Genomic DNA, 16,530 nt, shown 5'->3' with positions numbered 1-16,530 from the left:
TATCTAAACTGACAAAAGAAACTCAGGCTGCTGACCTAACACCTATACCAGTCCTGAAAAGAACTTTTGTGTACCAAATAGCTAGCGTTTTCTCTGTCCCTACTCCACACAGGATCCTTTCCCTACAGTGACAGAAGAAAGAATGTAAAATGGCCACCGGATCGGGTGTATTTATAGGTTAGGGGGAATGTCCAAGTGTCCATGAGCTGTCATGTCTCAATTGGTTGTCCTGTAACACATGATAAACGTGTCACGAAAGGTTAAAGTTCTTGTATACATTAAACACGTAAGTCCGCCGGGGCGAACGACGGAAAAAGGCGTTCGAACCCGCGGACGGCGAAAGTCGGAAATTCGCCGCGAAACGACCGCCGGGCGAAACGTTCGTCCATCACTAGCTACAAACAACAAATAATGTGGACATATGTGGAATGGCTGTGAATGATTGGTTATGCTGTGGTGGTGGGTCTTGATAATGGGAAGATAAATACTGTATAGCTATATAGCTAGTTTTTCATTGATAATAGATATAGTTTGTCTGGATACACTAAGTAGTTGCAAAGATATGTACAGTTTTAGTAACACATGACTAATTTAAAAATCAGAATTTAGGCCCTGAGATTTGAGATTTTACCTTTCGCATTGTAGAAGATCTGTCATTGAAATTTTTATTTTACAGTCCTGTCCCCTATGGGGCATAATACAAAAAAATATAAAGATAGATCTTCTTTTGAGGTTTAATGGTTCTCCTTTATATTTCCTTGGTGTTCTGCAAAGGTTTGAATAGCAACTTCACTACAACTTGCTTATCTCTCCTCCTATACAGACCTTAATTTTGCTAATGCTATGAACAATGACAAGTCAAGTCTGTCCCACAAGAATAAGCAACAGCTTCTGTTCTGGTGATAAGAAATAAGCTTTTACTTATCAACCTCGTGTATCACTAAATGCTAACTAAAGAATTGTCTGTGATTCCCAAAGCTACCAATCAAATCTTCCCTTTTGACAGCAACACAAGTAGTATATTATGGGCAAAGTCATTATGTTCTTTGTTGAGCTGCACATATCATCAGTTCTCTTTCTACAGGCTTATTCTACATTTATTGCAAGATGTATATACCCTTCATCTTGGAATCACGATTAAATACATATTGCAGCATAACTCATAATGTGTGTGAGATAAGTAATAAAGACAATAATGTAACAAAAAGTGATCAAAATCAAATTCCATTGCATTGTTTATTTAGTCCTTGTTTTTAACAAAGGCTTTGCAAATAAAACTATAGTTTTTTTCCTATTAAGATGAAAGTGGTGATATTCAGTGCTCTTTGACGTTGCTCAGAAAGGCCTTCTAGACTCTCTAAAACAATTACTGTCGCATTTGCTAACAAGCTTCATAAATTACTTACAAGTGTCTACTTTAAAAACACATCAGATATAACTCATTAGACCCATTTAACATCACTGCCATTGGTTTATTTTGTTCAGCACATTTCAAAGAGGCCTCTGGACATCAAACTAACAAGGACATTTTTGTTGGCAGACAACTGACTAGCATGAGATGGAATCTAGGGATTCAAGGAAGTCTTTCTTTGCATTTATGTCATCATAAAAGAGCTAATACATGTTATGTTTTTTTTTTTTTTTTTTACCACTACCTTTCAAAAAATGCTTATTCTTGAGCTCTAATATTGTATTTCTGTGGCAAAGCATTTTTATCTCTCTTTTGTTAAAAAAAAAAAAACTGTTTTGTATTTCTGCTTTGAGATTCTGATAAGCTTGGTAAAAGTACAATGAAATTTAAATTAGTTGGCTTTTTAAAATCTGCTTTATTTGCATACTTCATATGTTTGTATTTTGGGATGATATTTACATTTTTTTCAACTATACCATTGTATGTGCATAGCAGTACAGGAATAAGATTCCCATGCCCTTATTTTCTGAATAGCAGTGAGAAGGTTTCTTTTTGTCAGGGAACAGACCACTGAAACAGTTCCAGAACCAAGGAATCTTGTGTGTCATTGGGCTTGATTATTATTATTATTATTAGACAGGATTTATATACTGTCACCAGTTTGCACAGCTATCAGAAAGACTGTGTACATAGCCATAGCCAAAGATTTCCCTATGAGCAATAGTCAAGGCTGTAGACACATCTTCAAATATCTGTGCTCACATATGCATTAGCATGAAAAAAGCCTCTTACACAAGATTGGATTTTCCGCAGATAATACCACTCTTTTGTTCGAAGGCATGTGCCTGGATTTTGTCTTGCATACGAATGGCAAGGAATTGTTGGACAACAAACACGAATGTAGTTACATACTATGTGGTTTTTCAGCTCTTTAGCACCACCCTTTGGGCTTCTTCTGCTAATCTTGTATTAATAGAAGTTTGGTGAGTGTTGATTTGCACTTTTCATTTTGCGCTTTTCATTTAGCGCTTTTCAGTTCGCGCTTTTTATTTTGTGTTTTTCAGTTAATTTCTGAATGGCCATTCGTCAACCAGACATGTTGCGGAATCAGGAGAGATAACGTGTTATTTATTATTGGCCTTGGAGTTATTGCTTTGACCCAATCCAGTCCAGGAACAGGAGGAGGAGGATTTCTTGGACCAAAAATTGGCTGCTTTATTAATTGTGACCAATTATGTCATATGCCTTTGCTGTGGGAGCTCCAGGAGAATAATCCAGAGGATTTTCAGAATTATCTCCAGGTGACGGACCCCTGCTTTCACCAACTCTTGGCATTGTTGACCCCCTAAGAAGCAGGACACATGCATGAGGCTTTTATTTTAGTTTTTGGTTGAATAATAATGATTTGATTTAATATATGTTTTATATTTTTGGATGCATAGAATGTACTTTTTAGTTAAGTTCTATTGGCAGATAGCATGTCTATTTTTATTAGTTTTTTTTTTTAATGCACATTAAAAAAATTGTGAAGAATAATACTTGGCTATGTGATTTACTTCAAATGACAGTTTAGGAGTAGGCAGATACATTTAAAAAAAATACAATGTAAAATTGACAAGGGACATCAACATAGTTATATCTTTGATCTTAAAAATTACAGGATAATGGTGTTGTGGTAACTTGCCCATAAAAAAAAAGCATAATAATATTATTCTTGATATCACTAGACAAAAAAACCCTTTGAAAATGTGTTTGCAATAACTCCATCAGTATCACCAGCAAAGCAGCTTCATTATTATCCCATTAAAGGAGAACAGAATTTGCGCTGCATTTTGAGATTTCATAATTTGCCACGTCACAAATGTTAATTCTCCATTATGAATGCTAGTTTACAAGACCGACCGCTTCTGGCTCGTCCTTGCTTCCGAGCATACGTGTTTGTACTTTGGACTTTTGTCTGAAGTACTTGTGTACACACACTCAGAAAATCAGGCAGCAGACATTTGTCCGCGGAAAAGCCTGCCATCCAACATTTGTCTGCAGAAAATCCGACAACAATTGTCAGATGGAGCGTACAAACGGTTGTCTGTCATCGTCGCGTTTATGTGGCTTTAGTATGCGTGCTTGACACTGACTTTTCACAATCTGAGCCCTATTTAAAGCCTAAGACAACTAAGGAGAATTGTTGACTTTCTCAGACCCATGACCTGACTTGTGTTCTGCTACACTAGGGGAGATTTTCTAAAACTGGAGCACTCAGAATCTGGCGCAGCTGTGCATGGTAGCCAATCAACTTGTAACTTCAGCTTGTTCAATTAAGCTTTGACAATAAAACCTGGAAGTTGATGATGGCTTGTGTCCTGACCTTGTCTTTTGCCTTCTGATTTGGTTATGTTGCTGCCCAACTGACATGGATTCTGACCCAGCTTCTGCCTTCTGATTTGGTGCTACTTGGTGGACCCCAGCTTGTTTTGACTTCAGCTTGCATTCTGCACAACTGTTACCTGTGCTCCACCCATGTGCCAGCATTCTGCACAAGATCCAGGCTAAGCATCCCAGCAGCATACAGACTATCATCTGTTGTATCGGGACCCAATTCAGGTGCTCATGCCACTCCTGCTATACCCTTTTACCAGCTCCAGTGGATATTGGAAACCATGTGCTCTACAATATAAAGAATTATGGTCTAATGAGTGTGCAAATCCTACATTTAGGTTTAATTTTTATGACACAATCCTAAAATGCTGAGTATATTTTTTATATATAAAAAAAGCTACTTGTGTGCTTATGTTGTAATATGCTGACGAAGGAATATGCATGTCAACATATAAAAAAAGAAAAAAAAGTGTATGCCACTGAGGGCATATCTTTGTATGTGGACTGTTATACCCTCAACTCGATGAGCACTATGACTTTTTCACTTTTAGTGTTTTCTTCACCATTCATTATTGTCCCTATTAATTGTATCAGTACACACATGTGTTTCTATGTGAAGTGGTCAGATAAACCCAAAAGCATTATAGATTATTTAATCTAGACTTACCACAGTATAGCTGTCATACATTTGGACAATACAACATGTACACTGTAGCAAACCACACTTAATAAATGTATTTTATGTACACTGAAGCCGGCACACATGGCCACACACATACTAGGTGAATATAGAATACTGTGAAGATAAGATTTTTTTTCTTTGTACATAATAGATGCACCAGCATACACACATAAGCTTTGGTAAGTCAGGCCAACTGTGTGTAAAAGAGGAATAGAAATAAATGGAAATATGACATTTCCTTTTATTGCTTGAAATCTCAGAGCCCCAAGTAAATGATATATTTTTATATACAGCTGTGTCCTTTTTCCATGTATGCATTTTTAAAATAAGTGATGCAGTGCAAGCAATGAATGCAAAACAGCACATAAAACAGATTGGCCACCACAATATGTGTCTAGCCTTTGGCAAAAGAATATTCTCCATTGCTTATTTGCATGCACTTTAAAGTGTTTTGAAATAATCCCTATATCCAATGAATACACGCTTTCATGTGATAACTCTCAACGGTGTCCTATTTTAAAGAGACTCTGAAAGGCTCTATGAAACTAGATGCTAAAGAACCTTCTGATGGAAACAGCAATGCAATGATTCGAATAGATTATTTTTCTCTGTCCCAAACCTGGTATGTGGTACATTCTGAAACACTGTTTCCTAATCACATAGATGTCTTCTCCTTTGACTCAATCATTTCAAAGCATACCTATACAAACATTAAAAAGCCACCTTTCCTTAACGACTGTCTTGCTTTCATACAAATATAAACAAATTTTGTAATAATTCCATGTCCTGCAGAAAATCTCTGCTCCCAGCGCAACTATTGATAGGACCAGAGTTCAAGCAGAACAGCTGATTGACTTATCCTTCCAGAAAGTCTAAGCCCTTGTACACACGGTTGGAGATTCTGTCGGAATGTGTACGATCGGAGCGTTTTGTCGGATATTCCGACTGTGTGTGGTCTGCATCGGACTGTTTCCGTCTGAATATCCGTCGGACCAACTTTTCCAACTTGCTGGAAATATTTTCAGACAAAATGCTCCGATCGGACATACTCCGATCATGTGTAGAGTATTCCGATCGGACAAAGTGTCACGCATGCTCAGATCAAATTCCTACACCAAAGCTATTGGCCACTAGCGTGAACATAGTCCCGTCGTAACGAAATAACGTCATCACGTCGGATTTTTCGACAACTTTGTCCCACCGTGTGTATACAACAGTTTCGGACAAAATCCATCGGAACAAAATCCGATGGACAAAATCCGACAGATTTGGTTGTCGGAATCTCCGACCGTGTGTACAAGGGCTTAGACCATCATGAATGGCCATTGTGGAAGGTCAAAGCTGTATTTTCTGCAGTGCTAATATGCTTTGGTCAGTCAGGTCTATAAGGAATATAACATAAGGGGCAGATTCACTTATAAATTATGTTACAGGGTTTAGCTGACTTTAAATGGGGTTTAGAGAAAAAGTTCTATTGTTCTATAGAAAATAACACAGACTAGTGTAAAATATATCCATTTATAAATTAGCCTCTAAATATAGATAGATCTATACATAATCATAGACAGTGTAAAATAAGGTGAAATAAATTGTATTAGCCTTGGAGGCACAGGTGTTGCAGCAATTACAAATATACATGGAGCTGTTTTTCTTATGGACCCATTAAGACTTCAAATCTGGCCATATAAATGAAATGAGAATTAACCGTTGCATCAAATTTTGTCTAACATTAGGCAAAATTTTCCTGCCTATGACACAAAGAGACATTGGGGTTGATTTACTAAAACTGGAGAATGAAAAATATAGTGCAGCTCTTCCTTAAAACCAATCCGTTTGCAGGTTTAATTTTGCCAAAGCCTAATTAAACAAGCTGAAGTTAGAAGATGATTGGCCACCAGTTTTAGTAAATCAACCCCATAGTCAGCCAATTACGTTCTTGTGGAAAAAAAAAACCCATTGACAGGTTAGAAAACATCACTCTTCCTCCCTTTTGTAATGATAAACCTGAACACCTAGTGTCAGAGATAATGGATGCAGGTATCCAGTGATAGCAAGGGTCTACACTTCAAGAAAACACAAATCAGGCCAAGTATGATAAGGTAATGTTTATTAATGTAAACAACACCCATCCAACATCAACAGACCATAACAAGGCAAAAGTTAAAAAATAAATAAATGAAAAAAAAAACACTATATACAAATGAAGTGACACAATAGAAGATCAGGCAAGGAAGCAGCTCACAGGCAGGACACTAAGGCATAGATAACAATTAAGGAAGAGGTTATATACCTTCCCAACAGCCAACATCAGTTGGAGATTAATTATTGGGATTTGCTGGCTGAAACTGCACCATTTGGCTCTGAGAACCACAGTGCCACCAGCAAGTGATCCAGGTCCTGACTCCTGGTCACCCTAAACATTCAAGTTTTCCCTTGGTCCAAAAGACTGTAGGCTACATGTCCAAACATGGCTATCTTATTCTGATAGTCAAATGAATGGGTCTAAGAGCCATTGTTCAAGAGCCAGGCCTGTAATTCATTTGTAAAGCATGGGGTTGCAAATAATTACACCACTGTATTTCTTAGGGGTTTACCTTCTATAACTTTGAGCTTCACTCACTTATACACTTAATGTATAATTTAAACAACAGTGTTAGCTTTTCTTAGAAAAAGTATCCTAGCCATTTTTATTTGTTAAAATGTGTATTTATCTATTACAGTAGCATTACCTAGGCAGAAACATTGGAGTTGACTTTTTAAAGAAAACTAAGCTGTTCATTTTGCAATGGAATTTTACGATTCCGATTAGCCTGGACAGGATTTTACTTTTGAGCAAATCTGATACCCCTGGGTGACACACTATTTCCCTTCAGACTTTAATGAATCCTTACTGCAGCCTTGGTGACTGAAATTAGTTTTTTTTTTTTTGCATCTAAAGCACTTGTGAACATTGAGAACAGCGTAACTTCTTGGGAGTCTTCTCTCATGGTACTTCCTTACACCATTTTCCCGCCCCCATCTTCTTCCCCCCTCTCCTATCTTATTGCCACATTATTTTCTTTTTCCTTTCCTTTTTTCTCTTACAATCCCTCCTTTTTTTCCTTTTTTTTTCTCTCATAACTGTTTTCCTCTTAACCAGTTGGTTGTACTTTCCTCTCACCGCTCAACTAATGGTAGCTAGTGGCAGCCTGGTACACTACCATGCTTGTTTAACACAAAGCTCTTAGCCCTTGTACTCACGGTCGGACATTCTGACGGAAAATGTCCGATCGGACCATGTTGTCGGATAATCTGACCGTGTGTGGGCTCCATCGGACTTTTTCAGTCTGAATATCCGACCAACAATGTTTTAGAGCTGATTTGTCCAGACTTTGTCTGATCGTTTGTAGAGAATTCCGAATGTGCCACGCATGCTCAGATCAAATTCCTAGACCAAAGCTATTGGCTACTAGCCTGAACGTAGTCTTGTCGTAACGAAATAACGTCATCATGTTCTGAACGATCGGATTTTCCGACAACTTTGTCCGACCGTGTGTATGCAACACCAGTTTCGGACAAAATCCGTCAGACAAAATCCGATAGATTTGGTTGTCGGAATGTCCGACCGTGTGTACAAGGGCTTAAAGCGCCTTAGATCTCACATTGCGTGTCCTTAAATATTGAGGCTTGTTATCATTTCCCATTGCTTACCATGTAGCATCATTGGTTCTTCTCAAGCTCATGCCTCTGTATATGTAACCGCAAATCTTCCTTTATACAATGGTTGCAAATGACTCTTGTCTGACATACTGATATATTTTGATTGTCAAGCATTGGTTTGTTCTGTTATTTTCATCTTGGATGTTGCATCTGACCTTCCTTTAACTGGTCTGTTATATTCCTGATGTCTTCTGTTTTTTTTTTCTCAATAAAAAAATTTAACAAGGAATTTTCCCTCAGCTTAGTAAAAGTGATGAAATATCACTTTGCAAAGCATACCCAATCGTATGCAAGAAAAAAAAAAAAAAAAAAATATATATATATATATATATATATATATATATATATATATATATATATATATATATATATATATATATATATATATATATATATATATATATTCTTTCTTGCCCATGATGGATGATGGAAGTCAGTAGAGCTTTACCACAATTACTAAGCTAAGGGAAAATTCCCTTGCGAAGTGGACAGCTTATTTGCCTTTAATAACGCAATCCCATTGTCTTTAGCACAGTATTGAGAAATAACGGTCAGAAACAAATAACGAGATTTCAGATTTCTGATCTGTTGCCATGACATGCTTTAACAAATATATATATACATATATATATATACATATATATATATATATATATATATATATATATATATATATATATATATATATATATATATATATATATATATATATATACTGTATTTGCTGGCGTATAAGACTACCTTTTACACTTAAAAAAAATGCCCAAAAATCGGGGGTCGTCTTATACGCCGGGTATACAGGTATACAATGCTGCCCGATGGATGTCAGCCCCCAAATGTCTGCTAATACTGTATGTGGCTGCAGCTACAAACAGTATACGCCGTTGAGCCAATCCCAGCGAGCGATGTATTCTATTAAGAGAGAGAGAGAGACAAGGGCTGACGATGCTACAGCCTCTGCCAATCCAAGCAGGAGTTGTATTCATTAAAATAATACACCGCTCACCATACTTCCCTGGGTAAATCCATTCACTGATCTCCTACTACTATACATCCTGCTGTTTGCCTTTGAGGTCCCAGGCACCCAAGAGGGACAGGTAAATCTGGGACATATGATATGACGGGGGGGTTATTAAATGCATTTTGGTAGACAATTCCCATAGAATATAACCCAAGAGTGGTATAGGTTTGGTTAGTGAAAAATTCTACTTTCCAGTGTTGTGGCATTCAATAGATCTGTTTGTGCTATTATTGTTTGATTTACTTTATGACATAACACAGCAAGGCGGATGAGTAGTTAGCATTCTTGCTTTGTATTTTTTAATCGTTCTAATGTTTTTTTTAAAATGGTGAAGGGGGGTAGTCTTATACCACGAGTATTGCCCAAAACCTATGTTTTCACTTGAAAAATAGGGGGTCGTCTTATACGCCCAGTCGTCTTATACGCCGGCAAATACGGTATATATATATATATATATATATATATATATATATATATATATATATAAATAATTTATGTTGTTAAGATTGCAGGTCACAATATTGCTTATCTTTGAGGTTAAGAGGATACTGTGGTAACTAAGAAGCTCTAGTTACTGCTTTGTCACTATAGTTACGCTATTGCCACTCTGAAAACTGGTAAAATTTCCAGTGCTTTTTAGTGTTTCAAAAAACCTGCTATATCTATTATTAAAATTAGTTTTTACTGCGGTATGCATGAATTCAGATGCTTAAGCCTCATTGGCAGCTTTACAGGCATTTCACTAAAATCACTCCTGGGACATTAGCTGGGGCTCAATGCTTTGTAAAGCATTATGTCACAGATCAGCTGCAGAGCATATCTGTTACCTGTGGTTCTACAAGCTTGTGGTTTGTTTTTACCTTTTGCTGCTGTAGTTCCATTGGTACTTGTGGTTCTACAAGCATGTGCTCTGTTTCCTTGCTGTGCAAAGCTAGCAGCTATGGACATTGGACATACCTTGCTTTTTGGCTACTCCTTTCACAGTATCTTAAAGGATAAGTTTGTTTTTAGGCTCCATGAACACTATCACTTTTTATAAGCTCAAAATACACTAGTAAAAAAAAAACACTGGATGAAAAACGCTAATAATAGTTTTTTTTTTTTTTTTGCCAGCTTGTAGTAGCGTTTTAGGAGCATTAGCATTTTATTAGCGTTTTTACAGTACATAGAGAAAAAAAAAAGTTGGTAGGAGCATTTTAGTAGAGTTTAGAATTGTTTAGGAACATTTAGGAGTGTTTAGGAGTATTCAGTATTTTTTTCTGCTGAAAAAACGGTCCAAAAACTCTACAAAGACTTTTTTTGCTCCTAAATGCTCGCTGAAGCTCAAAAAATGGTAATAGCCTAAAGTAGTGTACGTGAACACATAGGATAACACTATTTCACTTCTAGGAGTGAATAACAAACAAACAAAAAAAAAATAGTGTGCATGGAGCCTTAAAAAAAAACAAATGCACATTTTGTGCATATACATTTTTTTTGTAGGAGCCTGGAAAGTATTTCTGATCACAGGTGCCATGCAGTATTCCTACAGACTGTCAGTGTAAGCTTTCTGCCTGTACATCATATAGGCAGGCAGTTTCACAAAGACAGGAAGAATCAATGAACCACCTAAAGTGATCAACAGAGAACTACAAGCTGCCAGTCTCAAATGATGTTGATATTTGTAGTTCATGCATTCACAGAACTCTGTGAATGAATGACGTGGCAGTGTGGGCAGAGCCCCGCACGGCTACATGGTTTTCAAACAGTGACAGCAGGTACAGGGAGAAGGTTACCTGCCTGCTGTTACAGGGATCGGGGAGTGGCTGCAGGAGAGGGAACATGTTATGTATTAAACCCTTAAAACAGTTGAAGGTGAACTTATCCTTTAACCACTCCCCACCCAGCCTATAGCAGAATGACGGGCGGATGGCGGTTTAGTTATCCTGACTGAGTGTCATATGACATCCAGCAGGATAACTTTCTGGCGCTCTCCCACGCAGCGCGGCGATCGCGAGCGCGGCGTGTCAGTCTGACACACTGGATCTCCGATCATGGTATGGCGCCTCTGATGGAGGATGCCTTACCGCGTGATCAGCTGTGACCAATCACAGCTGATCAGCGCGTTAACCATCCCAGCACAGTGCCAATCAATGCCCATATCAGTGTCAATCAGTGTCAATCAGTGCCCTACAGTAACACCTGTTAATAGCTCATCAATACCTCATCATCAGTACTGACCATCAGTGCCAACTGGCAGTGCCAATCAGTGCCACATGTTAGTGCCCATAACAGCTGCCTGTCAGTGCATGTCAGTGCCCATCACAGCCACTTGTCAGTGCTCATCAGTGCTGTCTGTCAGTGCCCATCCCCACCACCAATCAGTGCCCATCAGTGCTGCATATCAGTGCTGTCTATTGGTGCCAATCAGTGCAGCATATCAGTGCTGTCTATCAGTGCCCATTAATTCTACATATCAGTGCCCATTAATTCTACATATCAGTGCCGCCTCATCAGTGCCCATCAGTGCCACCTCATCAGTGCCCGTTAGTGAAGGAGAAAACATTTATAACCGAAATGCATAAAAACTTTTTTTTACTAAAATTTCAGTCTTTTTTAGTTTGTTTAGCAAAAAATAAAAACCACAGTGGTGATCAAATACCACCAGAAGAAATCTCTATTTGTGGGAAGAAAATAATATAAAAATAATTCGGGTTCAGTGTTGCATGACTGTGCAATTGTTATTTAAAGTGAGACAACGCTGAAAGCTGAAAATTGTCCTGGGCAGGAAGTGGTGGTGGTGGTGGGGGGGTGCCTGGTATTGAAGTGGTAATTTCCCCAGTTGTTAAATAGTGCTAAACCCTGTTGTTAAGCACATTCAGCAGCTGATTAACCCCTTTCCGTCCAACCCTTTAAGAGTTTTAAATGGCAGGTGATGTAGGCAGGCTTTCGGGTCATGTGATCGCTGTGATTGGCCGCATATATGCTAAGCAAGAAGGCACATATGCTGAGAGGCCTCCCTGGCGGTATGATTATGTCAGATTTCTGCGTCTCAAATTGGTACATTGTTTTTCATAGAAATTTGGCGTTTTATATTGTAGGCCTGTAATTCTTAGTAATAAATAACACACTTAAATCTGTCCAAACAAGAGTCTAGTAGACATCCCGGGTATGATAAAGTTTGAAACATGAAATCATAAATTATAATATAATAAATAACTATAAATAATTATAAAAAATAATATAATATATAATAATAATAAAATGTATTTCAGCACCAGCATGCAGCAATATCCAACATCCTGGCTGATGCTTAGACCCTGAGCCGAAGGGAATTCCTCCTCATCTATTATATGTCCCTTGTATATGTAGATATGTGATTTAGGGACCTTAGATTGTAAGCTCCTTGAGGGCAGGGACTAATGTTTATGTTTAATATATATGTAAAGTGCTGCATGAATTTAAATACCCGTAATAAATAATTATGAACACTAATGGAAATTGTAGATATTCTTTTGCCTGCAGCTTGCAGAAACACTGTGCTTTTTCTATTCTTTTGTCCATTAAATCTTACTGTGGTCTGTAGATTATTCTAAAATCTGCCCTGCATCATAATACCTAGATAATGAAAGCAATTACAAATAACGTGAAGTGCAACCTTTTAGTGGAATAGAAGGCGAAACAAATAGCTTATTTGCATTAAAAACTTTAGAAAAAGGTCATAAATTGCTCATATAAATGCAAGGTACACATTATGTGCATTACAGAAGAAGATATAAAATGAGTTTGTTCCATGCAGTTGCCTCTTGTGCTAGAATGCCAACTCAGACCTTGAAGGTTTCATGGGAGATATTTCAGACTGTCTACAGCTGTACATTAACAATATTTTCTTTGGTTGTCATAATGTAATGAGCTGTGAGTTCAGATAGCTATTTTCCCCAAAAGGGCTTGCTTTCTCAATTTCTTGTGATTTATTTCTAGGTCATAATATGCTCACATAATAATGATATTCTGTTTATTCTGTTACTGGTACCTGATATGCGTTAGCATATTTGCTTACTGTCCTCTCATTTTCATGCTGGAAATTCTCAGCCATGCAGATGTCTCTGATTTTTACATAATTCCGTTACGCACCCGGTCCTTGGCATCATGCAATCTTGGAATTTTACATTTATGCTTTTAAAGCTCAGGATTAAAATGCATAGAAAGTACTTTTTCAAGCAGCTTAATAAATATGGTATTACTGGATTGTACTACACAGTAGATGGACACATTCCTCTCTCTCTTTTTCTCTCTTCCCATTTTATATGAAAAAAATAAAAATACAAATCTTTTTCATGAAAATAATATTTAATGTTAAAATAGATTTAATAATAGTCTGTTTACTATTAGTAACAAAGTCATACTATGCCAAAAATATACCATCTATGGCCTACCAAAAGAAGTGTGCAGCTTTTTTTCTGCTTTTTCTGTGACTTTTAAAGAAAATAATACCACTAATAATGACTCAATGGGATACAACCAACCTGCTTAGAAGTCCTTAATGGTTATACGGTATTCATATTTTGCCCATTGAGCTTGAGCCTTATATTTACTGACATTGACATTTCTTAAAAAGACCTTAAATAAAGGTTTTCAAAAGATCTTAAATAAGGGTTTCCAATAAATAATCATGAAACATATTATTCTTGAGTTCTCCTTATGAAAGTGGCATTTGCCTTGCTGTCATTCTTTTTCCATGCTTAAATTCACTGGCCCAGAATGAAAATGTAGATATGGAGGTCTGACTTTTGTCAGACTTTTCTGTTGTACATACTTGTTATGATTCAGAGACTCAGAAACCATTAAAGGTAGTCAGACAGCATGACAGTCAGTTAACTAGCATTCCCAGAATGAGTTTAGTAATGGTGATCATAAAGTTATCCCATTGCAGGTCCAGATTAACCCTTTAACGTTCTGCTCCACCGTTTGGTAGCGCACATATTGAGTCACGCTAACTCATTGAAAAAATTGGACTTTAAAGGGTTAACCTGAATCTGTGGAAATGAAGGTCAATGTGTTTTCCTTGGGTTCAAGCACCACCATACCCCTAAGACCGCTGCAGTATCATCCATATGAATTTCACAGTATTGTGTGACATGAAGAAACTACCTCTCAGAAGCACAATGCACATCATGATAATTCAAAATGTGGGGCATTTTTTTAAAGTATTTTTTAGACTATGTGCACTTCATCCCAATATTATCACACCTTTGAAAAAGTGATATAAACCAACAAAAAACTCTAGTTCTATTTAAAAAAAAAAAAAACAGCACCACCTACAAAAACAGAAAAATTTAGGAGAACATTTTGGTGAAATACCAATATCTATAATTAACAAAAATTTACAAATAGGTAATTCTTTGAGCAGAAAAGCCTGAAAAGGAACCTGTAGGAAACCAAAATAAAAAAAATGAAGTTGCATATATCTTTATGATGCACCTTGTTAGAATACCACTGAAGATTCTACGCAAATAAGGACTTCCTCAAAGTAACTGTTTGCAGAAATGAATCTCATGCACTATGTTCTGATAGGTCACATAGGTCAAAATGATGCAACAAAGCACATCATTTGTTAGAAAATATGAGCTTATGGTTAATTTTGGCAGCTAACCGCTACAATTTATATTTAATATGCGTTCAGTTACATATTTTTAATATATATCTTCTAGAGTATATATAATGTTATGTAAAATAATATTTGTTCTTAGAAAGGACATCGTTAATATATGTCTAGTGTATATTAGACAAAAGAAGAAAAAATAGGCCTTTTACCTTTTCCCTTTTGCATGTTCATATTTAACATTGAACCTAATACACTAACCTATAATTATTTTTCCATAACAAGTGTTAATTTTGTCAATGAGAGCCAATGAGAGCTGAAAAATAACAACTACATGGCTTAGAATAATTACCTTTATGCCAAATACCGTATGTTTTGAAGTTTATGGAATGGATCCTATAGCATTATCTGTTTCCACAACAATTTTCTTGTTAATTTGCAGTGAAGAAAATTAATGATATAGGATTAAAAACTATGCTTCACATCAAAGCTTTTATACATACACTAGGCACATTAATTTAACAAAATTATTTTCCCATACAGGTAGCAAAGTATTTTAGCTCAATTGACTAATAATAACCATGGCTTTGAATATACACATGAAAGTCCAGACTGTGACAGACAGTGCCTTAGGCTTCACTTCACTGCAGTCATTGTCTGATTGGATTTTTACTTCAATCCTTTGAAATTTGTTCCATCAAGATGACAAAACTAGCTCACTAGATCATGAGATGTATAAAGCATTATAGACTTTATCCAAGCCAAGTTAGTAGCTACACAATGAGAAAAGAAGAGACACAAATAGATATGGCAGTCTATGAAATGCTGCAAAAAATTAAGACAGGAACTAAATGAACCTAAATACTCTTATTTGCTTTATTCATTTATAAAGCACCAACAAATATCTCGGCATGCTTACACCATATGCATTGCTTGCTTCTCTTGAAGGAGCTTACATACTAAATTTCCTACCACAGTGTCACATACATATACACTATTATCCATGATGGAAGATAGCCATTTAAAAGAACCTGTCAGAAAACAAATATGGTAGTTGCCATTATCTTTTTGCTTGTAAAATCTAAGGAAGCCATCATGCTTACCCTTCCTATTCTAAATGGCCAGCCTCTGACCTGAAACACACATGCACATATCAAATGTCGGGACACCTAATGGCATTTTTATTTTGTATCAATGATTTTCTAATCATTGAAGGAAAAATAATATAGCATGTACCTTCCAAAAAAAATTAGCAAAAGTAGCTTTACACATTTTGTCCTGACAGATAGCCTTAATGTTGATATATACCCCAAATTTCTTTGTTTTTCTTTTTGATAAAATAAGAAAAAGTTAGAACCTCAGTCAACTTTGTATTGTTTACTGTTTCCCTGCTAGATAGATACACCCTTTGTGTCTGTCCTTGTGACCATCATCAGAAAGTAATGGGAAACCAGAATCTGACAGTCATCAGAAAAATAGGAGCTGAGGTCAACTCTTCCAATAAAGACAACTTTTTTGGTGACAGTTGTCTAAGAGGGGAATTACTAACTTTTGCAACTCCAGGACAGGAAGCAAAGTGATTCCTACCAACTGAACACAGACAGAAAAAAATAAACTGAGATGGATTTGAACCCTTCTCAAATATGAAAACATTTGGTTATATGTGGCGATAACCCTGTAAGGGCTGTTGATTTGCTACAGGTTCCCTTGCCAGATTAATACAGTGGGAGCCAAGCACACAGCAACATTCACTCTCTTTG

The 16,530-nt window shown here is 36.7% G+C and overlaps 1 long non-coding RNA gene across 1 annotated transcript in view; it reads right to left on the bottom strand.

Moving 5' to 3' along the window:
- The window catches only part of LOC143940224 (uncharacterized), a 69,541-nt gene that overhangs the window by 29,748 nt on the left and 23,263 nt on the right, over positions 1 to 16,530 (bottom strand). The gene's annotated exons all lie outside the window — the stretch shown is intronic.

This window comes from Lithobates pipiens, unplaced genomic scaffold, assembly GCF_037356315.1.
Source record: "Lithobates pipiens isolate NorthernLeopardFrog02 unplaced genomic scaffold, aLitPip1_a1.2 Scaffold_3, whole genome shotgun sequence".
NCBI lineage: Eukaryota > Metazoa > Chordata > Amphibia > Anura > Ranidae > Lithobates > Lithobates pipiens.
The sequence above is the reverse complement of the archived record's forward strand: the minus strand, read 5'-3'. Positions and strand labels throughout refer to the sequence as shown.